This window comes from Mastigoproctus giganteus, chromosome 7 (assembly GCF_048544385.1).
Source record: "Mastigoproctus giganteus isolate SK-2022 chromosome 7, ASM4854438v1, whole genome shotgun sequence".
Taxonomy (NCBI): Eukaryota; Metazoa; Arthropoda; class Arachnida; order Uropygi; family Thelyphonidae; genus Mastigoproctus; species Mastigoproctus giganteus.
In genome coordinates this window covers 100,130,121-100,157,549 of record NC_143581.1, presented here as the reverse complement: position 1 = coordinate 100,157,549, position 27,429 = coordinate 100,130,121, and the positions used below count along the sequence as shown (strand labels likewise).

The 27,429-nt window shown below is 37.4% G+C and overlaps 1 protein-coding gene across 1 annotated transcript in view; it reads right to left on the bottom strand.

Moving 5' to 3' along the window:
- Arpc1 (Actin-related protein 2/3 complex, subunit 1A) overlaps nt 1-27,429 on the bottom strand; it is a 340,336-nt gene that overhangs the window by 82,826 nt on the left and 230,081 nt on the right.

The following is a 27,429-nucleotide window of genomic DNA, read 5'->3' as shown; positions in this document are numbered from 1 at the left end:
ATAGCCAAGGTTACAGACAGGGAGAGCCCAGTAAAAAAAAAAAAAAAAAAAGTGAAAATGGAAGTTTTAAGTGGGGGAACAGGAAGTGGGGAGTTAAAGTTGCAGAAAGGAAGAGGGAAGGTGCCCACCTGTTTGAAGGGGGGAGGAGAAATCCACCAACCCAAGTAGTAGGAATAAACGAAAAGGTAAGAATCCCTATGTAGGAGTGCCTGGGATGGTGCTCTATCCCACACCACACCTGCTAAGTGGTCCCCTGCTGGAATGGGCAGGGGACCACTGGTCATCCACCCATCATCTTACCGGGGGGGGGGGGGACACATTTGCTTCACTCGTAATCCACTTTCACACTACTTCCATTCTATTTTGTGCTTTTTTTCTTACATTTTATGATAATTTTTGAAGTGAAACCTCTTTAAGCGCATGCTCCAGGCAGTTTTCAGATGCGAGTAACTTGCATTCATGGATTGAGAAAAAACACAACGAAAATGTGGCCATTGCCATAAGTAAATGCATTATAGGCACTCTGAACAGCCAATTATTGTACTACACTAAATGCCCCGGTTCTCGCGTGATCACTGAAGTTAAGCAGCGGAGGGTGGGTGACCACCTAGAAATATCCAGTGCACTTGACTCTTTTTTTTTTTTTTTGCCTTTCTTTTTTTTTTTTTTCCTTCTTTTGTTAACCTGTAGAAAATATTCTTCCAGTTTTCACATATTATTTAATTTTGTTAATTGGTAAGGTATAAAGTGTAAATCTGTGCTTTATATCTTTACTTTTATAGCCTGTGGACAATATTCCTCCTATTTTTGCTTATTAGAATCGCCATTAATAGAATTAAAATTCAATTTGTAAACGTGATCACAATTAGGCTTAATACAAATCGTATAGTGAATGGTATTTTGTTATGGAGTGTCCATCAAAGTGATCTGATCGTACAATGAACCAATCATAATGTGGGGGGTCCACTGCAGAGAGCGTTGTAAGGCATATAGAGCATGTACACATACAATGCAGCGTGAATTGACAAAAATGTAGTGTTACTACAAATCGTATAGTGAATACGATGTAGTAACAAAAATGGTACTGCTTACGACGTAGTAGCAAAAATGTACTGCTTATGACGTAGTAACAAAATGTGATGTTACTACAAATCATATAGCGAATGGTATTTTGTTATGGAGTGTCCATCATAAAGTGATTTGATCATACAATGAACCAATCATAAAGCAGGGGCGGGTCCACTGTAGAGAGTATTGTAAGGCATATAGAGCATGTACATGTACAATGCGTCCGTGAATTGACAAAAATCGCCATGAAAATGCAACACGAAATGATTCATCCCCCACACCATTGTACCACTCCATACCAGGCACAAGCAACACATGACCCAATCAGTACCCCTACCAATTACGTCATGCTGTTTCTTTTATCATTCTCTACTGTATTTAATAAAAATATTTTGACGGAAAAGAATTTATAATTCAATTGTAAGGCATGCACATATCCATACAATGCAACCACCTCCATTGAGTACACGGGGTGGGGGGGGGGGAGATCTAAGCTATTTCGACAGCAGAAGAAATGAAGTCAGGGCCTTACATCTCCCCAGAAATGTTAGAAGTGAATTTGGAAGGAGTCATAAACAAAATTGACTGCTAGAAGTACTCCATGAGAATCTTCAACATGTAGCAGGCGTAATACACAGCAGGAGCAGCAACAGGATTTCAAGAAATGCCGAAGCATCCACGCACGGTTTAAATGTACATTCCTGGATAATGATTTCAGTTCAGTCTGTTCCGTGTGTGTGATCGGCTTTGGTTCACGAATGATGATTGTAGCAGCTCGAGATCATGCTCTCCTTCAAACAGCATTTTCAAATGAAGATATAAGTCAAATGTCAGCCTGTAACAGATGTCATAGCTCTCTCAAGAACAAAGTGATTCTGGCTGTATCGAAGTCAAATGGTTTTAAATATCATCTGATGCCCCAGCACTTGCCAAAACTAGATTTGGTAGCAGAATGTCTCATATCAATGACATAGCAACCTTAAGACTTACAGTTCTGTGCATGGCAAATCAAATATTCACCACAACACCTCTCCATGTCTAAATACACAGAAAACTAGAATGTATACAACAATTGGACATTCAATGATCAGAGGGTAAATTTGGTTTCACTGACTGCCAACCCCCCACTACCAGCACCAACATGTTAAGATTCTCACTGAAAACAATTGGAATGAATTTGAAGTCAATTTTTACCACATCTTTCCAATTCTAAGATGGGAATGTATAAACCTGTAACGTATACTATGGCTGGATAATCAGTGACAATAGGGCCATTTTGCTCGCATGGGGCACTGTCAATCCTGATCCCAACATGTTAAGATTCTTATTTAAAAAAACCATTAAATGAGGTGAATTTGAAAAACAGACTTAAACACCTCTCTCGTGAAACTAGTGCAATTACAGCAGAAACCCAACTATGACATGGCACAATATGTGCATAACTCACCTCTGTGAAGCCTCAAAGTTAACAACAAGGAAAGAGAGAGGTTTACATAAGCCAGTCTCCCATGGTGGACAAATAAAAGGCTAATTCAAGAGAGAGACATAAAATCCATACAAATACCAAATGAAAAGATGAGGCTGACCTGCTGAAGAAAATAAACAAATAAAAAAAGGAATTTACTCAGAAATCAGACTAACTGATTTTATTTATTGATAAGTTACAAACTTTAAAAAATAAAAAAAGTTCAATTAAATTTGATTGATAAGCTACAAATACAAAAAACTTGAAAATAAAGTCATGAACCATGAAATCTGATATACAATTTATACTCCAATAAGATTTTATCTCAAGAAATCCTGAACAAAAAAAGTCCCTCTGGAGTACTCTTAAAAAAAATCTGCCATAAAGCACTACTCAAAATTATACATAAAGGGGATGACAAAAAGTGACACTGGCCATATCAACCAACTGCCCTTTTCCCAGTACTCAGAAAAATATATGAAGAATAATAGCCCAAAGAATAACAGAAACACTTGTGATCAGGAGACTTGGATTCCTAACCAGTTTAGCTTCAGATTGGGATTGGGCACAAGAAAGCCAAATGCAGGATCATAGAATTAGCCCACAACACAATTATACCATATCAGAAGATTACACAAGATGCATATAAATTATCAGGCGATCCAGAAGCTTACAGTAGATATAAACTAGTCTGCAATCATGTCAGAATGGTAAATCAAGCTAACAAATTAAGATCTCTAGCAATGAAAAGACAGGAAGTAAGGACTGTTTTACATATGTAAACACTAGAAATAAAGGGATGAATTCATATCATACGAAAACATTGGTCACTTGATGTGAATGTTTTAACTGTTTATGGTAAACTAAAGAGGTATTCTTCATTTACACTGCCAAGTGAGAAATTTTTTAGAGATAGAGATGCCAGCATTGTATTAAATTCTAGGGGGATCTTAATTTTGTGATAACCGACAGGAAAGTGGAAGAAAAATTCCTGTAAGTATATATCAAAGGGGCACTTGGGGTAGATGTGATCTGTCCAATTATATTAAGGAATGCAACAAAAGAATAAGCAAACTAACCATGATTAGGAGAACTTTCTGGTATTAAGGAAAGTTCCTATGGACTGGAGATTTGCAAATATATCTGCAATTCACAAAGGAGGTTCAAAGAACTTCACGAGTAATTACACACCTGTTAGCTTGACTTCTTTAAGCAGTGACTCCATTATTTTCTCTGAAAAATAATAGTCACTGGTTAAAGAAGTAATGTAGGACCAACTGCACAGGAATGCAGCTAAACTGCAGTCACAGCATGGATTAGTTAAGGAGCAGTCTTGTCTGACCTATCTGATTGAAAACTATGACACAGTAACAGTTGTACATAAAAGACTGCTAAACAAATAAATTAAGGGCAATTGCCATTGGCATTTGCCATTAAGGGCAAGTTACTGCTATGGATATAGGGATGGCTGGGTGTGAGAAGACAAAGTGGTTATCAATGGACACTGTTTTTCTTGGAATAATTTTATTAGTGGAGTTCCCCAGGATTCAGTGCTAGGCCCATTGCTGTTTTCTATATGTATTAATAACATTGTTGAATGTACACCAGGGATAACGTCTAAGTTTGCAGATGATATAAAGGTTGGCAGCGTGGTTAATTTTAGAAATCAGGGTATGGTACTGCAATAAGATCAAGACCACTTAGGCAGATGGGCTATGAAATGAGAGTTGAAGTTTAACAGTGACAAATGCAAGATGCTTAATATGGTATGGGAAGCAGTAATCCCACGTTAACGTATTGTATGGTACCACACACGGAGATAGTGGAGAATGAGAAAAAGAAATATGGGGGGGGGGAAGAATCAGGTGTGAAAATCCCCAGGGCAGCTCATAGGGTTTGTCAATGCTATACAAGAATTTTACAATCAGGGATAAGATTATCACGTTCTTTAAGACAATGGTTAGGTCACACCTTGGGTACTGCATACAAGTCTGGAGGCCTTATTTGAGAAAAGATGCAGATCTGCCAGAACTGGTGCAGAGAAGAGCAACAAGATTAGTGAGAGGAACAAAATGATGCTCTTGCTGGGAAAAGATTCAGTTCTGCAAATTGCAGGACCTGTACTCTAGGTACCTGGGGGGGGGGGATCTGATAGAGGTGCTTATGGCTTTGATGAGATTAAGTATGCTCAATGCTGATGGCTTTTCTTCAGCCTGAAACCATCCTTCCTCACTTCCAATTTATGTCCCCTCATTTGAGTAGTCCAAGCAAGTCACTGATGTCATAGAGGTGGTTAGACTGAATAAATTCAAGGAAGGCCCATGGTGTCCTATTGATGATCTATCGAACTTTTACAAGTATAGATAGGAACGTGATAATCCCATTATATAAGGCTTTTGTTAGACCAAACTTGGAATACTGTGTTCAAGTACGGAGACCGCACCTAAAGAAAGACAGTTTCTTGAAAGTGTGCAAAGACGGGTAACTCGCCTGGTAAAATCAGCAAAAGGGCATCCATTTGAGGAAAGACTTCGAATATGTGGTTGCAGAGTTTGGAAACTAGACATCTTAGAGTAGATTTGATTGAGGTGTTTAAGGCTCTGAGAGGCATGAGTAAAATGAATGAGGACGAAATTTTCAAGATTATAAATGATGCTTGAACTAGGGGACATAAATTCAAGTTATGGGGGAGATGTTTAGATTGGACTGCAGGAAGATTTATTTTAGCCAGCGAGTTATAAATTACTGGAATAAGTTGCCTACATGGGTGGTAGAGGCTAACAGTTTGGGGAAATTCAAAGGTCATCTGGACAGTACCTTTGGGTGAGGGAAACATAGGATGATAGATTTAATTTCCATTTATTTTATTAATTATTAGTTTTTTTTTTTTTTTTTTTTGGCTGGTGCAGCATAAGCCATAGGTTTTCTTGCACCATGCGGCCATTGCTAATACTAATAATGTTTGACGATTAATTATAAGCATTATCTTGGGGGGAAAAAAAAAAAAAAAAACTAGACAAACTCTTATAAGTGATCAGAAGACACTGGTTATATGCACTAAAAAATAAGTCAAATATGTATATAGATAGGGAACAAAATGCCAATATATGCACAATTTTTACATTTATTACTCGTTTATTATAATTACTTGAACCACAATTTTTGTATTCGACATAATAAAGTAATAAAAAAGTTTAACATCTTTTTTTTAAAAAAGTTTTTGCCTTTCAAACTCGCGTGTGGAATAATTTTTGCTTCAATACACAATAATATATTTCTCAAAGTGGATCATTGTAAATTTGTACCATTTATAGCATTAGCAACAGCACATGATGCAAGAAAGCAAGCTTATATAGCAACATTAAAAAAAAAAAAAAACCTTCTCCAAATGTTTCTCAAGTTCTGCCTTGAATCTATTTAAGCTATCAACTTCTACAACGACAGACGGAAATTTGTTCCAGCAATCAACCACCCCACCCGCTGACTGCTGCACATTTATCCTACAACTGTCTTTCCTCAATTTGAATTCATGCCCTCTCAGGTGATTATTCTGAGCAAGAGGAAGAATCCCATCAGCTTGCTCAACCCATTCAAGGCCTTATACACCTCAATCAGATCACCTCGCAGGTGCTTACTATGTGCTGCAATTTACAGAACTTAAGCCTTTCTTGGTAAGAGCACCCCTTTGTTCCCCTCATCAATCTTGTTGCCCTTCTTTGTACTCATTCTAGCAACTATACATCCTTCCTGAAACAAGGCGCCCAGACCTGTACAGACTACATTAGGTTTGGCCTGACCACTGCCTTGTACAACGGGATAATCACCTCCCTGTCCCTGCTAGCAATTTTCCTATATATCACTGACAAGACTCCATGACCTGCCCTGGCAGCCTGTCTGCACTACTCAGCAAATTTCATATTTAACTGCACAATTATCCCCCAGGTCTTTTCTACTTTCCACTTCCCTGAGTATAGTACTCAGGGAAGTGGAAAGTAGAAAAGACTTGCTACTAAGGCTTACAATACTGGTCAAAATCTTAATACCGGTATTTCGGTACTTTTAATTTATGAAACTGGGATACCAGTATTCCAAAAACAAACATTTTTCTCAATAAATTTTGATGACAATTAGGTGCAATAAAGTAAGGAAAAAGACAAGTACTGTAATTACCTGAATTCATGTTTTAAATAAACTTTTATTGCAATAATAAATATTCTGAAAAAAAATCATTAAAATAGTTATTCTAAAATAAAAAAATATATATAAATATAGTGTTACTGCAAAGTTTAGTTATGTTTAAACATCCACACTACCTGTCCGTATAAAGTGAGCTTTTCAAAAACATAAGCAATCAATAGAATGATCGTTTAAAATGGATCTAATTTTGGTACATATCTGATTAGCGGCAGAAAACGCCCTTTCAGATTCTCTTCTGGTACTATTGTACTGAGATAAAGGTAAACGATCTCAGTCCATATTTTCTAGGTTTTGAACTTTTTCAGCGAAAACAGTTAAAAGTATTTCATTAATTTCCAACTCAAGTTCATCTTTTAAAATCTCATTGGAGTCACGCAATTTCTTATTTTGGAAAGAATTTGCAGAACACTGATGTTCTGTTCCATGTTGGTCTTCCACTGTTAAATTATGTTCATCATTTTCTGAAAAAGAAAGACGTTTTATTAAGCGAAGTATAATTTTCACTATAGTATCCTTACTGAGTCTGGGAGAAAGAGTGGGGATAAGGAATAAAGAAGAGAGCAAAGAGTGCAGTTAAGGAATTCTTCACATATATAAATGAAAAGAACAGAAGGACAAATCAGATTGGACCCTTATGTAATGGACATGGGACAGTATTAGATACCACAGCTGAAATTGCAGATGAACTCAACAGTTACTTTGCATCGATATTTACATAAAAAAACCATTTGTCTCAATGAGATATTAGGGAAGTGAAGTTTAAAAAAATGTAATTAATGATGTTGAAATTTCAAATGATTATTTAATGAAAATTTTCGCGGCTACAGGCGAGTAAGGCTGCTGTGGTTGATGGCAAATACCATGCTTCTGTAGCTGGGTGGTCAAGAGCAGGAGTGCAGTAGCACACGCTCTTTGAGTAGACCGGGGTTCAAGCCCCTAACTGCTAAATACAGTCGATCTGCCAACCTACACTGGACCAGCGTGGCAGATTATGGTTCATTTTTCCCTCAACATGGATTGTTGAGGAGGCTTCCATCCTGCAGTGGGTTGATAATGGCTGCAGTTTACCTTTTCTTTTTACCCTATAATCTTAAAGGAGGCGGCAAGTGAGTGCATTGAACCATTAAGACTAGTTATGAGAGCATCACTGGACAGGAGAGATCCTGTTGGATTGGTGTAAATTGGAACATAAAGGCGATTCTAGGAGTGTAACGGGAAATTACCGACGGCCAGTCTAACTTCAGTAGTAGGGAAAATCATGGAGGCAATGATCAAGGGTGGAATTCAGGATCATTTAGATGGAAATGGAATTCTGTAGGATACACAGCATGGTTTTGTAAAGGGAAATCATGTTTAACAAATCTGGTTAGCCATTTTGACAAGTCACTCGTGAGCTGAATTTAGGGAATAATTTCGACATTGTTTATTTGGATTTCAGCAAAGCATTTGACTCAGTCCCACATGAGTGGTTACTTTATAAGTTGGACCAGGCTGGAATCATAGGGAAAATCCTTAAATGGATAGCACGATGGCTTGACAGCACCAGGCAGAGGGCTGTGATAAATGGTTATTCCTCAGATTGGTTAATGTAAGTAGTTGGGTTCCCCAAGGATCAGTATTGGGACCACTGTTGTGTTTGATTATCTTAAATGACATCTATTGTGGGATGGAAGACGTGAGGTCTAAACGTGCAGATGATGTAAAGATCAGTAAAGTAGTTAATGATCACAGCCAAGCAGAGCTTCTTCAGAGTAACTTAGATAGACTTCCAGGATGATCAGAAAAGTGGCAGCTATGCTTTAATTCAGCAAAATGCAAGGTCCTACACATGGGGAACAGCAACCTCAAAATAACTTATACACTTGGAGTTCAACTGAAGTCAGTAGTGGAGGAACAGGACTTGGGAGTTACAATACAGTCAAACATGAAGTTGTCCAAGAATTGTGGACAGGTTGCAATGTTGCATAGTGTCCTATCGATGATTTATCGAACATTTGCTAGTAGAGATAACGTCATAATCACATAAAGGTGATTTCATAACCTTTATGTGATTAAATTATAAAACAATTATTTTTTTACAATTAGTACTGAAAAACCGGTATTTTTTTTGAATCAATACCGGTATTTCGATACCGGGAAAAAATTACCAGTATCCCAGTATTTGAGATACTGGGATCCCAATATTGTAAGCCCTAATTGCTACCCATATGCAGTACTTTGCATTTGTCAATGTTAAACTTCAGTTGCTACCTCTCAGCCCATCTGTCCAATTTATCTAGATCCACTTGTAGAAGCATACCATCTTTACTGCTGTTAACAACCCTGCCAGCCTTTATATCATCTGCAAACTTGACATTAATCCTGATATACCTTCATCAATATCATTGATTAATACAGAAAACAACAATGGGCCCAGTATCGAACCCTGGGGAAATCCACTAATAACGTTTGTCCATGAAGAGCAGTGTCCATCGATTATCACTCTCTGTCATCTACTACTCAACCATCCCTTTATCCATTGTAGCAACTTACCCTTAATACCATATCTCTCCAATTTGTACAGCAGTCTTCCATGTGCAACAATATCAAAAGCTTTCCTGAAAACCAAGGATATGATATCAAAATTATTTTTGACATTCAGTTCCTTTGTGACCACATCAGAGTATTCAATCAAATTGGTCAGACAAGACCTCCCTTTAACAAACCCATGCTGTGTCTTAACTATTACTGCAGTCTTGTCTAGATGATCCTGCAATGCTTCTTTAACCAGTGACTCCATTATTTTCCCCAGAACACAAGATAAACTAACAGGTCTATAATTACTTGTGTCCCACACCTCCAGTCTACAGGGACCTACCCTCCGTCCAATGAAGCTCTCATAATTATGGCTAAGGGTTTGCTTACTTCCTTTAATGTAATTGGATAGATCCCATCCACCCCAGGTGCCTTCCTTATATTTAACTTTTTAACAATTTCTCCTCCACTTTGCTCTCAGTTATTACAAAATCACTTAGCTCCGTGTTAGAGTTTGATAAACTTCTGGTATGCCCCTCATTGAATAACTCCATGTGTAAACGTAGATGCAAAATACTCATTCAGATCATCAGCTATCTGAGAGCATGATCATCAATTGTCAGTCAACCCATCTTATGTTAAGCGGTCCAATCTGATTCATCCCTTTCCTTCTAGAGTTTACATAGGTAAAGAACTCTTTGCTCTTTTTCTTTGCATCCTTTGCCAAAGAGTTCTTGTAATCTGCCTTTGCCTGCCTAACCTCCTTTGTGACTTGATTACAGACAAGCTTATATCTGTCATAGGCTTCTGTGTCACCTAATAATTTATATGGATCCCATATAATTTTCTTTTCTGCCACGAGCCTCATTAATTCATCTGACATCCATTTAGGCCTAAACCTTGAACACTATTTCTTAGTTGGTATGAAAAACCTAGTAGCCTCCAAGATTAAGTCCCTGAAGGCTTCACATTTACAATTCAACTTTGGTAACGACGTCAGTTGATCCCACTGCACAGAATTTAAAAACTGTGTGAGACCCTTGTAGTCAACCTTTACGAAAGCAAAAGCTCTTCCCTTTAGCCTTGATGGTAGTTATATCTTTAAGTAATTCCAATATCAGCACATTGTAATGACTCTCACCCAGTGGTTCCTTTATCTGCGAATTCTTAATGCATAAATAATCACTGCTGATAATCAGATCAAGAGTATTATTCCCTCTGGTTGCCTCTCAAACATGCTGCTGTAGAAAACAATCATGAAAAAAAGTCTTGCTAGTGTGCAAGTGACCAACCCACAAGTTCCAGTCAATATCTGAAAAGTTAAAATCCCCCATTATAAGACATTCTGATTTACTGGCCCACTCTATTTCTCTGCACAACTGCTCATTATACTCATAAGATTCATTAGGTCTAGAACACACACCTACTCACATTTTTCCTTTCCCAGTGCTTCTGTCACACAAAACAGACTCAACATTGCATTGTCCACCAATATCAACTGAATGCACTCCCTTAGATTTTATGCATCTCTTAACTAACAGCATAACCCCTCCTCCCATCCTGTCCTGTCTATCCTTTCTGTACACATTGTACTCTCCAAATTCCAATTCTGCACTGCTTATATCTGTGTGACATCACGTCTCTGATATACCAACAATATCTGGCTTTGATGTCTTGACTAGCACTTCAAGCTCATCAAATTTATTAACTATACTCCTAGAATTGGTGTACATGCAATTATACCTGCACCTGTTTCAACTCTCAGTTACCCTAAAACACAGCCCATGTATTTGACTCCCAAATCCTGGAAATCACCATTGCCTTGGTTTCCATGCTGCTGCTGCTCATCTAACAGAAGCAGTGCAGCCACTGTTAATCATGTAGTCTGTGTATCCCCCCCCCCAAGCTAGCAGTTTTCCAACCCACCTAACACTGCCTTGATAACATCAGCAAATATTCTTGCACCCTTTCCATTTAAGTGTGCCCCCATCCATGTAAAAGCAGCCTCTTCTGTAAACAAGTCCCTTGCACAAGAGAATCTGGACAAGATTGTCCAGAGCCTTGCACAATCTCTCCAGGGCCGAATTGATCAACAAGGCTCTCATCATATATTCCCTCCTATCGTGTCTGGGCAGAATTGCAGATGCTTTCACATTCAACTCTAACTCGCGACTTTTTTTCAAAAAAAGTCGCGAGTTAGAGTTGAATTACACATTGTACACATTGAACTGTACTTGTTGAGTAAATCTGCAGATCTCTTACTCTTAATGTCATTAGTTCCAATGTGCACAACAATATCACCTTTTGTGCCCTTAAAAGATGATATTTGCTCTGCAACATCAACTTTTGCCCCTGGCAGACATACCCTGGTCCTGTTCCACCTATCCTTCTTGCATAGTATATTCCCCATCTCCCTGACAGTCACCAACAATAATTAGTTCCTTTGGGACCAGCACATTCTGCCTTGGAGATTGCCTCTGTGTTGCCCGATGCACAGGAGTCAGCTCTACCATTGAGCTGGGCAGCTGAGAGCTTGATGGGCCCTTCATTAATTTCTTCGAGGGCATTTACCCTACACCTCAAGCTCTCATAGCCGCCCATCAGAATGCTGAGTTGCACCTAATTTCTTTGACATTCTAGGCATCTAGCATTCACAGAAAGAGACATCCTCCTTGGCTAGATCATGTCCCGTTTTAGAATATTCAGCAAACATTTCACATTTTGCACATTTTTTTTAGACTGTGATCTTGTGACCTTTGCTTCGCAGCTCTAGTCTGCGTCATGATTTCCATTTAAATACAGTTGAATTAACAATGGAATTTAATAAGATTAATAAATAGTTTTGATTAATTGATAATACTATACTAAGCTAACAGATTCCTAATACAGTGGTTCATTTTATGTTATCTAGTTTTACGTTATACTTTACGCTATCAGTTCAAAATATACACTTTGCACTATTTCTTATCGATTACAATATGGTGGCTAGTTCAAAGATATTGGCACCGACACCAGGAGTTGTGACTTCCAAAAATCACTAGTTAAATTCAAAATAAGAAGCTAACAAACGCTACTAAACCTATTCGATATCTTTGTAAAACACAATGTAGTATGTTAATAAATGAAGAATACAGTAAAACTATCAAAATACTTATCCCTTTACAGCAGCCAAAAATCCACCGACTGTTCTCTTCCGTGACCAGAGCACCCTCCTTCCTCTTTGATTTATTATCCAAGATCATTTTATATGTAGAGAATGAGGCCTCTACTTGAAATAGAAGGTTCATTTCCTATTTATAAATTCATCTACTGTCCTTAAAGTATGAAATCCTAAGTCCTTTTCTAAAATTTTATTTTAGAAATTTTATTTTATTGTATTTTCTTCTTATTTTTTTCTCCTTTGATTTATCATCCAAGATCATTTTATACGTAGAGAATGAGAGCTTCTGAAGCCTCTACTTGAAATGGAAGGGTCATTTCCTATTTATAAATTCATCAACTATCCTTAAAGTATGAAATCCTAAGTCCTTTTCTAAAATTTTATTGTATTTTCTTCTTATTTCTTCTCCTATGCCTCCAGGCATAGTTGAAACTTGCAATTCAACTTTTTTCATCTCCTTAACTGCACTGTTCAAAGGAAGTCCACACACATTTCAAGTTTGGTTATACAACTAGGTAACTATCTGAAATGGGTCCGGATGAACAATAAATATTTCTAGTCAAAGAATCAGAAAGCATTTCCTTAGCACTACCAATAGCTACTGAATGCAAACTATCCAACGAATTAACAAAATCTTTTAAAGAATCAATTTTTAGCATAAAACAATGCCACTTGTAACCATGTTCCCCATCTTATGAGATCAGGGGGGGGGAGAACATGTAGCATATGTGGGAAAGTTGCTAATCTCAAAGGTGCTTTTGACAATATTTTTTTTATACTAGAAACAAATTTGTTAATTTCACCAAAATTCTCCCAAATTGCCTATGCCGACCTATGTAAGCCATGGGCCAAGCAAGTAACATGGGTCAGATTTGGATAGAAAACTGTAACACAGAAGCGGCTTTTACCATATACGAAGCAGTATCATTAACAAAAATACAGACTCTTTTGCTATGGGTTGATTCGGGCCACAACAACTCAAAGAATCATTACAAAATCTTGCTGTTGTAAAGTAATTCATCTTTTCAAGGGCCTTTACAAGCAAGTAAATACAGAGACAATGGTTCTGCATCTACTTTTCACATATAAAATGTGCAATGTAGCAGTCACAAATGTCAGTCATTTCAGTGACAGGCATCCAAATGTAGTTTTCTCTAATACCTTGAGAAATTTCACAAATAATGTTGTCATAAATAACATTAAGGTAATTCTTTCTCAAGGTAGATTTCATCTGGAATATTTTTATTTATACAATATTTTTTTTCAAAAATTGTTTGAAAACTCAATTGTTTAAAAATTGTTTTATGGAAAGGTTTCAATAAGTTAATGGGATATTTCAAGGGATATTGCTGCTTTACCAAGATGAGACAAACTCTTATAAAATTAGTTTTCTCTTCTTTTGACATACAGGGCTTTGTTAAACTTAACTGCTCTGGAAATTTTTCTTTGCTTTTCGTTTGCTTGGCAATAACATGTAATGCTGTTTTACCATGATGATCGATCTGGAAGTTTTTCTTGTAGGGAACATTCTTTCAGCAAACAATGCTATCTGTAGTAAAATCTTTTCTGTGATTGGCAATTCACAATTCCATGCAAAGTTTTGTGACAGGTATAATTTATGCCATGTTTAATGATGTTTCATCCGACACAGTTGCTAGCATGAGAACGAATAGCAAAATAGCATAAAAACATTTCCCAAGGCAATTTGAGAAACTTTCCCTAGCTCAGTGAAATATTATCCTACACTAATTTAAATTGCAATACAGTGGCCTGTTATGTAGTTCCAAGATGAACATTTGAAAAAATTATCAAGTTATATTAAGGAATATGCAGTATTGCTTGATGAACATTTGAAAAAATTATCAAGTTATATTAAGGAATATGCAGTATTGCTTGTAATATTTGTGTATGCATTTATATGTAGTAATGACTACAATGACTGCAATAAACATTTGCATATGCACATATGCAACTGCATATAATTGAATGATAAGGTTGGTTGATTGTTTGTTGGTTATTAGGAGTTCTGTGGTGCATCAGCATCTATGGCTATTGTGTGCTAAGTATAATGGTATAAAAATATAAGAAATATGCAAAAATATACAATAAAATAACATATCTAATATTAAATGTGTATGACATAAAAACAGTTATAATAATTAAATATTGAAGCAATCTAAATAAAACTATAGATTAATCAGTTGTAGAATATATCAGTTGTAGTACACTGTCGTCATCCGATAAAATGTGCAATACTACTAATTATAAATTTCCGAGTGTATAAGGCTCAGACAGATGGGTAAAACATAAACGGCATTCATTATTAAAAGATGTACATTCTACTAAAATATGACGAATACGTTAAAATTACATTACAATATCTACACACAGGACAATCATCAGCCTTTGGCAAATACGAACATGTCAGGTTAGAATGTCCTATGCGTAGCTGAGCAAGAACTACTTCCTCCCGGCAAACCCTGTGCTGACTGGAATGCCAATACATTATTACATGTTTAATTTCATTTTGCTTGTTGATAGGGCACCCAATCCAAGCTTCTTGCCAAAATGTGCCTAACTCTTTGTGGATTAGTTGCTTGCAGTCTGTATAGGGGACTGACAAACGGATGCAACTTTGTGGTGTTGCTGCATCTGCCAAATCATTGCCTCTGATACCAACATGGCTAGAGATCCAGTAAAAGCGAATATCGAAGTTTAACTCTAAGAGGGAGTGTAATATTTGCTGCACCTGACACAATACTGGGTGAGTGCGTCTCACATTGGCTAAGGCCTCTAATATGCTTAGGGAGCCTGTATATAACATACACCTTTGGTATTAGTGGGATTTTATGCGGCCAGTTCTAATGCATGTAGCTCTGCAGTGTATATACTACATTCATACGGAATAATGCTGCAAAGAGTTGCCGATATATATACATGGCAATGTGTCAACTTTCAGTCAGCTCCTAAGAAATTGCATATTCCAGGGAGGAACAGATTACCTGGCTGACCCAATGATCAGGAAGTGGTGTGTGTGTGTGTGTGTGTGTGTGTGTGTGTGTGTGTGTGTGTGTGTGTGTGTGTGCGCGCGTGCGTGTGTGCGTGCGTGCGTGCGTGCGTGTGTGCGTGCGCACACACGCGTACACTAATCCTGTAAGAATTCAATTTCTTAAATTATTTGCCACTACTAATTATAAATTTCCCAGAATGGAACTCATTGAAAGAAAAATAATTAAGCTCATTCAATAAATAGCTTATTTACAGCTTATGTGAAGCTGAAACCACAAGTGTTATCACCTGAAAAATACAAGAAATGGCTATCAAAGGACCACTATCCATCTATCTGGAAGCAAGCCCATGAAAATAATTTATAAATAACAAGGGAAACAGGAAACCAATCCACTTCTAATCCTGTTGATGGTATAGGAAAAGATAATTGCAGCCACACTTAACATAATTACATAAATGAATGGGAAACAGTTACTCTACTAATTTTGCTTCAGCAAAGGAACTATGGCCTCTGATGTACTTTTGGGTAGTTACACTAGTACAACTCTGCCCCCTCCCAAGCATGCACTTGAGTCTTCATAGCTTTGCACATCAAAGTCAGTAACTATTTCCAGCAAGCCTATAACATAATTAGAGAAGTTACTTCACAATGAGAATCGCTAATATAAAAACAATTGTATGATAGGGAGAGAACCCCCCCCCAAGGCTCTGTGCTGAGTACACATCTCTTGAACACTGTTCTAGATAACTGGCTCAATAATTAATTTGAGAGTCTCCACGATTGTATATACAGATGACTTCACATTTATGAGAACTATATAGCTGGAAAAACACCCATACATCATTTACCAAACTGGCCACATGGACACAGTAAGTTTGTATCGTCCATGAAAAGAAACAATCTAAGTGAGGGGTAACCCTGGTGCAAACAAATTCCAATAATCAAGCTTGAAGCTCATTCCAAATCTCATGTAAGTACCATAACACATCTGCAATACAATTCATGCTATGCTACAAAACAAATCCATGGCTAAACAAAGTGAAAAATTTTGTATCCATGATAATTTTGATAACAAGAACAAACTAGAATAATATGAAAATCTATTACCCTCCTATATGTATTTGTACCCATTGCCACCTATGCGGTTAGCATACGGCTAAAAAAGAGGAACCCAGGTAACAGTCAAGAAAAGAATACACAAAGAATGCCAAATATTGCTGGTTATGACTCATGCATGCAGAATGTCTACCAATGCACAGCAGATGGTTTGATTCTAATGATAATATAATTCTAATGAACCTCTAAAAATTTTGGGGACTCATCTACCAGCTGCACAGAGTCAGATCTACCCAAATTATGCATATAACACTAGATCTCCCAAATAATATTAAACACAAAAAGAAAAGAATGTGGGAAAACCATAAGCAGTGACAAAACACAAAGACAAAGATGGAACCACAAAGACAAAAGGCAGTATTACCAAGAAATTCATACCAACACATGTACATAATGATCGCCTGAGTGGATAAAAATCATGAGATACCTACCTAGTAGTGGGTAGGCCCACCTTTCACCCAGATAAGGGCTGTCACACAGCAAGACATTGAGTCCACTAGCTCAAGAAAGCATTCCACAGATATTTCCATCCATGCTTACTGCACCACTGTTCATAATTCCATTGCATTCCTAGGTGGAGGATCTAAAGCTCGAACGGACCTTTCTACAGCATCCCAAAGATGCTCCACAGGATTCATGTCCAGTGAATAGGGAAGCCATTCTATGGTGGTAAAATCTGCGGAATGGTCTTCAAACCATGTTCTTGTCACCACAGCTTTGTGGGGGAGGCACATTGTTCTGCTGGAAGAGTCCATTGCCCAGTGAGTGCACGATGACCATGAAGGGATGCAGATGGTTCAGAGATGCATCTGGATGTAACAGAGGTCCCAATGTGTGCCAGTTGAACACGCCCAAGACCATTATTGACCATCACTGCCTGAACAGTTCCTTGTTGATATGACGGGTGCATATCTGGCGTTCGATTTCCGCCAGATATGCACCCTCCCATCCACTCGAAATAACTGGAAACGGGACTCTACGGACCAGGAGACTCTCCAATCATCCAAGGTCCAGTGCCGATGTTCTTTTGCCCAGTTGAGGTGTAATGTCCTGTGTCATGGTGTTAGCAATGGGGAGTCTGGTGGGTCGGCAGCTTCCATAATCTATTGCAGCTAATGATCGCCTGATGGTCTTGTTGGAGGTGTTTCTGGCACTTCCCTCATTGAAGTTGATGGTGATTTGTACCACTGTCACTCTCTGGTTGCCTGAAACAATGCAAGACAGATGTTGACGGCCACATTCATCTACCACCTTTCTCCACCCACAGTACTGTCCATGATGAGATGTTATTCTGGAAATGGCATAGTCCAGATACACTCTTGATACTGTCATATGCGGATAGTGCAATTTCTGTACCACCTCCGCAATAGGGTGACCCAAGCATTGGGCACCCACTATCATCCCTCTTTCAAATTCAGTTAACTGACGATGTTTATCGATAACATCAATGCAGTGTACCTATATACCTGCCAAGTGGTGGGTTCATCCACTAGCGAGAGGGGGTGAGTGCAATGTTGCCCAGGAACCAGGTATCCCATGAATTCTATCCTTTCAGTATACATTCATGATGACTTTCTGGTGATTTTATTCAAGAAATACCAACTGCCCAAATTTGGCCTCACACTGCCCATGTGGTGATAGTGAGGACCCTCTGCACAATGTTTAAACTTGTTTACTCTATTGGATATAGAAGATAAAAACAGCTTCCTGCCTGCCAGAGGTATTGCTAAAAAAAAAATAGTACCAGAATGCTCGTCATAAAAAAAATAGTACCGGAAACACTCGTTCTCCAGAAGACTATGTGATAACGCCACATCGACATGTACAGTAACAGTAACTTTAGACTCACTGTTCATAGAACAACCAGTTCTAGAGTTCAGCTCATGACAAATCAAAATGCAGCATTCGCAAGCATTACAGTATATCTCATTCGTTGGATATCTTTATCTAACACATTGTACTTTAGTAAGAAATGTTCAAGTTTCATTGTGAAATTTATATTTTTGTTTTTAAATAAATTTTTTAAAATTTATTTAAAATTAAATAGATTTTAAAGAAATCTATTAATTTTAAAGATTACTATTAATATATATATTTTAGTAGCAATGGGTAAAATAGATATTTCTCCCTCCCCTTTGATTATGACTTTGTTTCATAATATTAGGTGTATAAATTTAATGATTTTCTATTATGATATTTATAAAAAAGTACCGGAACATCGTTCCGGTGCGTTCTGGCCCGAATACACCACTGCTGCCTGCCTCAATAGCCTTCCTATTAGAAATGAAACCACCATTATTTTAAATAAAGAGAACTTCTTTGCCTGGTAGAAATTCAAAAACAAGGTATTTTAAAAGGGGGAAAAAAGTTTATTCAATGACTATAAATACAATAAATGACAGACAACAAGAGAAGAACTAATGTACTTATACAAACCCCACCTCCCCAACCAACTTTTGCACCAATACATCCAATTATATCTAATTCATCTACTAGCGACATGCCACAACTTCATAGGATACGGAGTCATCTGCTGTATAGCCTTGATTAACTGCAATGGATTTTGATCTCCACAAGGGCAGCCTTCCAAGCTGGGTTGTCCACTTGCATCATCAATACCCACAGTTACTATTAGTTTAGACAACGTATTAGCTTTTAGACATCGGCGCATCTCTGGCAAATCCACAGATGACATGCATTCCTGCCCAGTTGCACACAGAAATATGTGCATGCATATTCCAAGGTTTTGAACATTTCATTTGGCTGGCTGGAGATTCCCTTACTTCCCTGCATAATTAACGTACAGAAGGGCAATAAAATTATTCACAGTCACAAAATGGTGACCCTGACTATTTTTTGAAACTGGAAGGAAACCTGATTGACATGATTAAGGCTTTAAATGGGTTGAGTAAATTTATAAACATAAATAAATTTATATTGAAAAGGATATGTAAATGACAGTTGTTTAAAAATTTGCTTTCAATCAGAGTAGCTGACTGTTGGAACAAACCTTAATGTTTTGGAAGTGAGCAGTTTGAATAAATTTAAGGGAGAATTAGGTTGTTAGAGGGGGATGTACAGACAATGTAGTGTTTCTAGCTAATCTGTATCAAAGTTGGCCATCAAGGGGCAACCATAGCCCTGAAAAATGGTGAGAAGGGTTTGAGAGAGCTCAGTGAACAATAGAAGTAGGCAAGTAAGGATCTGTGGGATTACTTCCAGGAACACCCAGTGCCAATCTACCAAGCCATAAGGAAGACCAACAAATGGCATATATAACACTTAACCTCAACAAGGAGTAAGGAGGCTCTTCCCCGAGACCAAAGAATTCATGATCACCATCCAAGACCAACTAATCAACATCAGGAACTATATCATCATGGATCCTGGAGAGAGAGAGAGAGAGAGAGAGAGAGAGAGAGAGAGAGAGAGAGAGAGAGAGAGAGAGAGAGAAGAGAGATGATACATGTCAATGCCACCTGGAACCAGAACCTGGATCCAGCACATCATTGTGGGATGCAGGGATACAGTGGAGTACACTCGTAGATATGTGCTCCACAGAACATCACTCAGATGAAATACACTCAGAGGCATAACTAGGTCACTAGGATAATACATTAGAAGCATGCATAAAAATACCAGTTAATCAAAGAAAGTGTGCCATATTACAAATATGGCACACTTTCTTAGAAGACACCCCTACTCACAAACTATACTTTAACAACATCATACTAATGGGCAAGACAATCCCACACAACTGACCAGATATAGCCCTCATCAACAAGAAGGAAATGGCTATCAACCTGATCAACATAGCAATGCCCAACACCAGCAACCTCCATAAATCTATGCCAAAAAGATCAACAAGTACAGAGACCTAAGAGACAAAGTCAAAGAAGTGTGGCATATGGAACTAGTAATAACCATCCCAATCAATGTGTCAACAACTAGCAGGGTGCCAAAGAACCTCCATAAGAACCTAGCAGCAGTAGGCCTTGCAGAGAATACTTACATTAAAAGCTGTGACCCTGAAAATCTGTAGGATAGTCAGAGATTTCCTCAGCCAATAATAGTATCTGGACATAACCTCATCCACATGGTACCAGTACCCATCACAGGATGGGAAATAACCCATTAGGAGAAGAAAAGAGGTAATAATAATAATACTTGAATTAAGCCTTGGGAACAGTGGAGTAGAAAAGCTTAACCCCAGTGGATTTTTTTTTTTTTTTTTGTTTATTTATTTTTTTATTGATAACCACTTGCAATAACTTGCTAAACAGAACATGTCACACAGCATGTGAAAAGTGTAAAACAACAAAAAGGCTGCTTGCCAAATGCAATCCTGGCTTCTCCATTCAAACTGAAATTAATCCCAACTTTAACTCCTAATGCCCTTCATCAATCCATCTTCCATTCACACAATTCTTTTTTTATTTAATTTTTGATTATTTTTATTTTAAATTTATGAATTTTATTATACTTTTCAATATACAGTAAGCGTCAGTTATAGTGATCACTGGTTATTAGAATCAGCCACTCAATAGAATCAAATTTCAAAGAACTGATCCAAATCAATAAAATGCACTATACTTTCATAATTTACTAGAATCACATTTTCGGTTATAAGAATCAATTTTGAATGCCTCTGTGATATTTTTCTAAAGCACATTTCTGGAGGTCACAACCATAAAACAATAAAAACAATTTGCAGTTTCCATTTTATTGGACTTTTCTGTTAGTGCAACAAAAGGGTAGTAAAGTTGATCTTATTCATTTGTGATAATACTGATAGCTGGAATTCTGTGTTTTCACATTATTATGGTGAAATGTGTTTCCCTTTGCTGAAATCTGCTCTTAATTTCTATATCTAAACTTAGTCTTGCTTGTGTGTGGTGTGTCATGTTAGTTCCAATTTGTGTGTGTGCGCGCCATGTGTTTTGTTATTGATTGACACTTGTCTTTTTTACTGTTTTAAATTTTACTACCAAAAAAAAAAAAAAAGTCAGTAAACAGAAAGAGTGAATTTGAGTGTAAAAGGTAAGTTATGAATTATAGAAACATACAATAAATTAAACTTAGGCAATATGTCTCAAAGGGAAGAAAGTGGCAGTAAAATTAGGAGTGCCTCAGTCATCTTTATCAAAGTTGTTAAAATCACATCACACATTAAACACTAATGTGATTAATGAAACCAGAAAAAGGAAGTGTGAAGGGAATGCCGAACAGTAGATGAAGCTCTGTTCGTTGGGTTCAAACAGGCCAGCTCATTTAATGCGCCAATCAATTGTAGCAATCTTCTTCAAAAAGGTAATGATTTTGCTGAAAAACTACATGAAGATTTTAAAGTGACGGACAGATGGCTGAGAAGATTGAAGGAGAGGCATGATATTGTTTACAAAAAACATCACGGAGAAAAACAGGATTCCGATAGTTCTGCAGCTTGACCCCTTGAAAACCTCTTGGCAAACTGTGTTAAGCACTTATAATCCTGAAGACATTTTTAATACAGATGAAACAGTACTACAGGGCTATCCCAGACCACTGCATGATTTTTAAAAATTCCTCTACATCTGCAGGAAAGAAGATCAAGGTCAGGACTATAGTTCTTTTAACATGCAACACGACGGGAACAATCAAGATGAAGCTGTTAGTAATGGGCAAGAGTAAATTGCTTAGATGTTTTAAAGGAGTAAAACAGCTGCCTGTTGAATATGCCAATAATACCAATGCTTGAATTACAGCTTCTTTATTTGAAGATTATCTTCGTAAATGGGATTTGAAATTGGATAAAAAAAAACAGAAAAATTGCATTGGTTTTGGACCAATAGAAAGTTGACCTTCAAAAACATTGAATTAGTTTTTCTGCCTTCAAATACCACATTACTGATTCAACCTCTCAACCAGGGAATAATAAAAACCTTTAAGACCTTTTATAGATTGGATGTGAGGCGAAGAATCATCCAGTCTATAGATGAAGGTTTGGGAACATCATCCGATATCGCGAAGCAAATAACTGTTCTAGATGCACTTCATATGACAATGAATGCCTGGAATGAAGTTTCCGAAACCTGCATTAGCACTCTTTCCAAAAATATGGATTAATTATTCATGATGGGCAACTAAGTCACAATACTGATCACTTTGAAAAGCCTAAAGACATGGGTGAACAGGAGTTTAATGATTGGGTGGACATAGATGGTGATCTATAAGTTACTACAGCTTTAACAGATGAAGAAATTGCCCAGTCTGTTTATGATAAATCTAATCATTTTCCTCCTCCTCAGCGAAATTAAGATGAACCCGAACAAATTCCAGTTACAAAATTGCAAACTCATGAAGCTATAGCCATCCTGAGAAGATTGAAGGAGAGGCATGATATTGTTTACAAAAAACATCACGGAGAAAAACAGGATTCCGATAGTTCTGCAGCTTGACCCCTTGAAAACCTCTTGGCAAACTGTGTTAAGCACTTATAATCCTGAAGACATTTTTAATACAGATGAAACAGTACTACAGGGCTATCCCAGACCACTGCATGGTCTGGGATAGCCCTGTAGTACTGTTCCATTAGAAGAAATTGGTGCAAGTGATCGTGAATATAGACTGTTATACAATATTGAAAAATCTATAAATAGACCTTGTAGTGATAATTTAAAGCAATCTAAAATAAGTGACAATTTCGGTGCCTCTGTAGCCAGGTGAGCAGGAGCAGCAGTGCGTAGCACATGCACTGCTGCTCCTGCCCCCTGCTTCTTGATTAGACTGGGGTTTGAGCCTTGTCCACCAAATACTGAGGATGCGGAAAGGTCAGGGAATGGCCATTGCATATCCCTGGAGCAATATGGCCTTAGTTACTAATGCTCCTAAACACCAAACAATCAAGTGACTATTTTAAATTATAATCATATTACAAAGTGTTCATCATCATCATCATCAGCCATTTTCAATCCACTGCAGGTTGAAGGCCTCTCCAGCAACTTTCCAGTTCCTTCTGTTTTAAGCACTGGCCATCCATTTACTACTCAAAAACTCATGAATTTCATCTATCCATCTCCGCCTTTGTCTTCCAGGTTTTCTTCTAGCTCCTCTTGGGTACCATTCTGTTATTTTCTTAGTCCATCTGTCATCATGTCTTCGAGCTATGTGTCCTGCCCAAGACCATTTTAGTTCTTTAATTTTGATAAGAATGTCCTTTACTTGAGTTTGCTGCCTAATCCATGTGTTTCTCTTCTTATCTAACAGTCTGATTCCCAATATAATTCGTTTCATTCTTCGCTGTGTAGTTCTTAGCTTCTCTTCCATTCTTTTGGTGAGTGCCCAAGTTTCACTTCCATAAGTAATGGTGGGGAGTATACATTGATTCATTATTTTACGTTTCAGACAAACTGGGATATTGCTCTTCAGTATGTGACTATATTTCCTGAATGCTATCCATCCAAAATTTATTCTTCTCTTGACTTCCAGCCATTTATCATTATTACAGCTAATAACTTGTCCCAGATAAGTATATGACTCCACCTTTTCAATTACTGCTCCTTCAATCATTATTTCCCTTTCCGTGGCATACTTGTTCATCATTACTTTTGTTTTAGCCATATTCATCTTTAGTCCAAAATCCTTACTAACTGTGCATAACTGATTAAGATTTTCCTCTAATTCTTTGGGATCGTGGCTTATGACCACAATGTCATCTGCAAATCGTAAATGGTTTAGGTACTCTCCGTTCACATTGACTCCTTTCTGCGACCAGTCTAATCTTCTGAAAGCTTCCTCAAGGGCAGCAGTAAACAGCTTCGGAGATATTGTGTCTCCTTGTCGAACTCCTTTCTCGATTTTAAATTTGCTACTGTCTTTGTCTAGTCTAATAAAGGAGGTAGCACTCTCATATATTTTCTTCAAAATCATAATATATGGAGTATCTATGCCTTGTCTTTCCAGTGCCCGAAACATTGCCTTATGTTGTATGGAGTCAAATGCCTTTTCATAATCCACAAATGCCAGGCATAATGGTGTTTTATATTCATTTGCTTTCTCTATTAGCTGTGATATTACGTGAAGGTGATCCATAGTTGAGAATCCTGTCCTAAAGCCAGCTTGCTCTTTCGGTTGATTCTCATCAAGTATTCTTTCTAATCTGTTAGTAATGACCCTTGTGAACAACTTGTAGATATGGGATAACAAGCTAATTGGTCTATAATTTACAATTTCTGATTTATCTCCTTTCTTATGCAGCAAAACTATGATTGCATTATTCCACTGCTTAGGCATCACACCTTTTCTAATGCATTTTGTGAAGAGCTTTGCCAGTTTTTGTGTTATGTCTCTTCCTCCCAATTTTAACAACTCTACAGTAACTTCATCTTCCCCCGGGGCTTTCCGATTCTTCATTTTCTTCAATGCATGTTCTACCTCATCAGGAAGAATATCGGGTATGTCGTATGTGTTGCTACTTTGCAATCCATGTTCCTCACTGCTGGTATCATTCCCTCGCTCCTTGTATAATTCTCTATAGTAGTCTTCTGCTATTTGAATTATGCCTTCTCTGCTGTTTATAAGTACACCATCACTATTCTTCAGTTTCAGTATCATTTGTCTTTCTGTATTACTGCTCATGGCTGCTGATTTAAATCCTTTGTTTTCCCTTAATGCTTTTTCTACTTTTCTTGTGTTAAATCTTCTTATGTCCTCTCTGAGTCTCTTTCTAATGGCTTTGCATAACTCAGTATACTCAATTTTCTCCCTGTCAGTGTTTTTCTTGCTCTTCATTTGTCGTCTTTGGTTCATCATGACAAGTGTTTCTTGACTAATTTTTTCTTCTTTGGATTTCTGTTTCCCTATAGGTTTCTTGGGCTTTATCACTTTCAGAAAGTTGTAATATTCCTCGTCGATATCTTGGTCCTGAGCAGACTGCAGAAGCTCAAACCTGTTCTTAATTTTTTCCTTTTTCTCCTCCTCTGTTATTTCAAAGACCTTTGTATTATTTACTCGAGTCAGTTTTTTCCTTTCCTTTCCTACATCTATATCAGTGTACATCTTACCATTCTGTGATCACTTCCAACATTTACCTTATTCAGGACGGTAACATCATTCACAATATATCTTCTGTTAGTGAGGATGAAGTCGATTTCATTAGTTGTTAATCCATTTGGACTCTTCCATGTCCACTTTCTGTTCACCCTTTTCTTGAAAAAAGTGTTCATTACTGACAGTCCTTGAGATTCTGCAAATTCCACAAGTCTTTCACCTCTTTTATTTCTTTCACCAATTCCAAAATTTCCTATAGTTCCTCTTTCTGCGCTGTTTTGCCTTTTTCCAACCTTAGCATTGAAGTCCCCCATAATAATAGTGTAGTGGGTTTTCTGCTCATCTAGAAGACTCTCAATTTCAGTGTACATTTCTTCAACCTCTTCATCATCATGGCTCGATGTTGGTGCATAAATCATTATAATCTTTAGCTTGTACCTCTTAGAAATCTTGAATATTAGTCTTGACACCCTTGGCGATGTACTTTTGAATTCCAAAATGTTGTTTTTAAAATCTTTATGGACCAGAAACCCAACTCCACCTTCACTCCTTTCACTGTTTCCATTGGTGTACAACAGATTTCCACTTGATAAACTTATAAGTGATTCATTTCTTCTTCTTGTTTCAGCCAAACCAATGATATTCCAATTCACATTTTCTAATTCCTTTTCGAGCTCTAATATCCTGTCTTCACCGATGAGTGATCGTACATTATAACAGGCCAAGTTCAATTTCCGTGCATGGCAGCCTGGTCGTACCCAGAGATTCTTAGCACTCTCTGCTTCCACTCTGATCCTCTCGCTGCCGTAAGAGGGAGAGTGAAAGCTGCTGGGGACTGAGGGCCATTTGTATTGTTGTGCTCTCATTGCTGGAGGGTTTGGTCTTTTCCTCTTCACGCTGACCAGGCGTCTTGAAGAGAACCACTCTACACGTTCGTTGCCACCTAAGTGACGTAACAGGGCTTACCATCGAGAAGGTGTGCATGAGTGGATTTTAGGGAGGCAGGCCAACCGGACTTCTCCTAAATCTTCTGTAATAGAGAGATATTGGATCCATCAGTGTTTTAGGCTGAGTGTCTGATAACACACAGGATACCTGTTCCCCTCTATGTTTAATTAATATAAAGCTATGTATATAAGTATAAATTTATTTTTATTTTTCTAACTTTTGGATAAATGTATTTTTATTTTGTTTGGAATGTAAAAATTGGAATATTCTTCCGATTTTTACGTATAATTTAATTGGTAATAAACCTTTGGTAATAAAGTGTAAATTTGTGCTTTATATCTTTATTTTTATAGCCTCTAGATAATATTTGTCGATTTACACTTATTAGAATCGGCATTTATTAGAATCAAAATTCAATTTGCAAACGTGATCACTATAACTGGCACTTACTGTACTTATTACTTTTTTTTTATTTTTTTATATATTTTTTATGGCTTTATCACTGGAAACTCCAGGGTCCCAGAGACAAATAAGTGACAATTTCAACAACTCTAGTACAGCGTATGAATGGAACAACAGACAAGAACCAGTCAGTGAATTTCCAGATGATCTTCTGATTGGTAACTAAGTGATCAATTAAACAACATACAATGTAAAAAAACCTTAAACAACACCGATGACTGGCTATGCAGAGATGCTATAAAATAATTAACACACCAGTGGACTGTAGACAGTGATCCCATGGAAACAGTCCAGATAGAAACTTATACTGAAGTCTTTTTTTTTACGCATTTTACTTAACATAAATAAATTCTACATCCCCTATATCTAAGTGGTACCATACTTATAATATCCCCATAATTGTCCTAATCAAGTAAAAGTAGCTAAATGGAGATAACATCTTTGCTTACCACATGAATGATT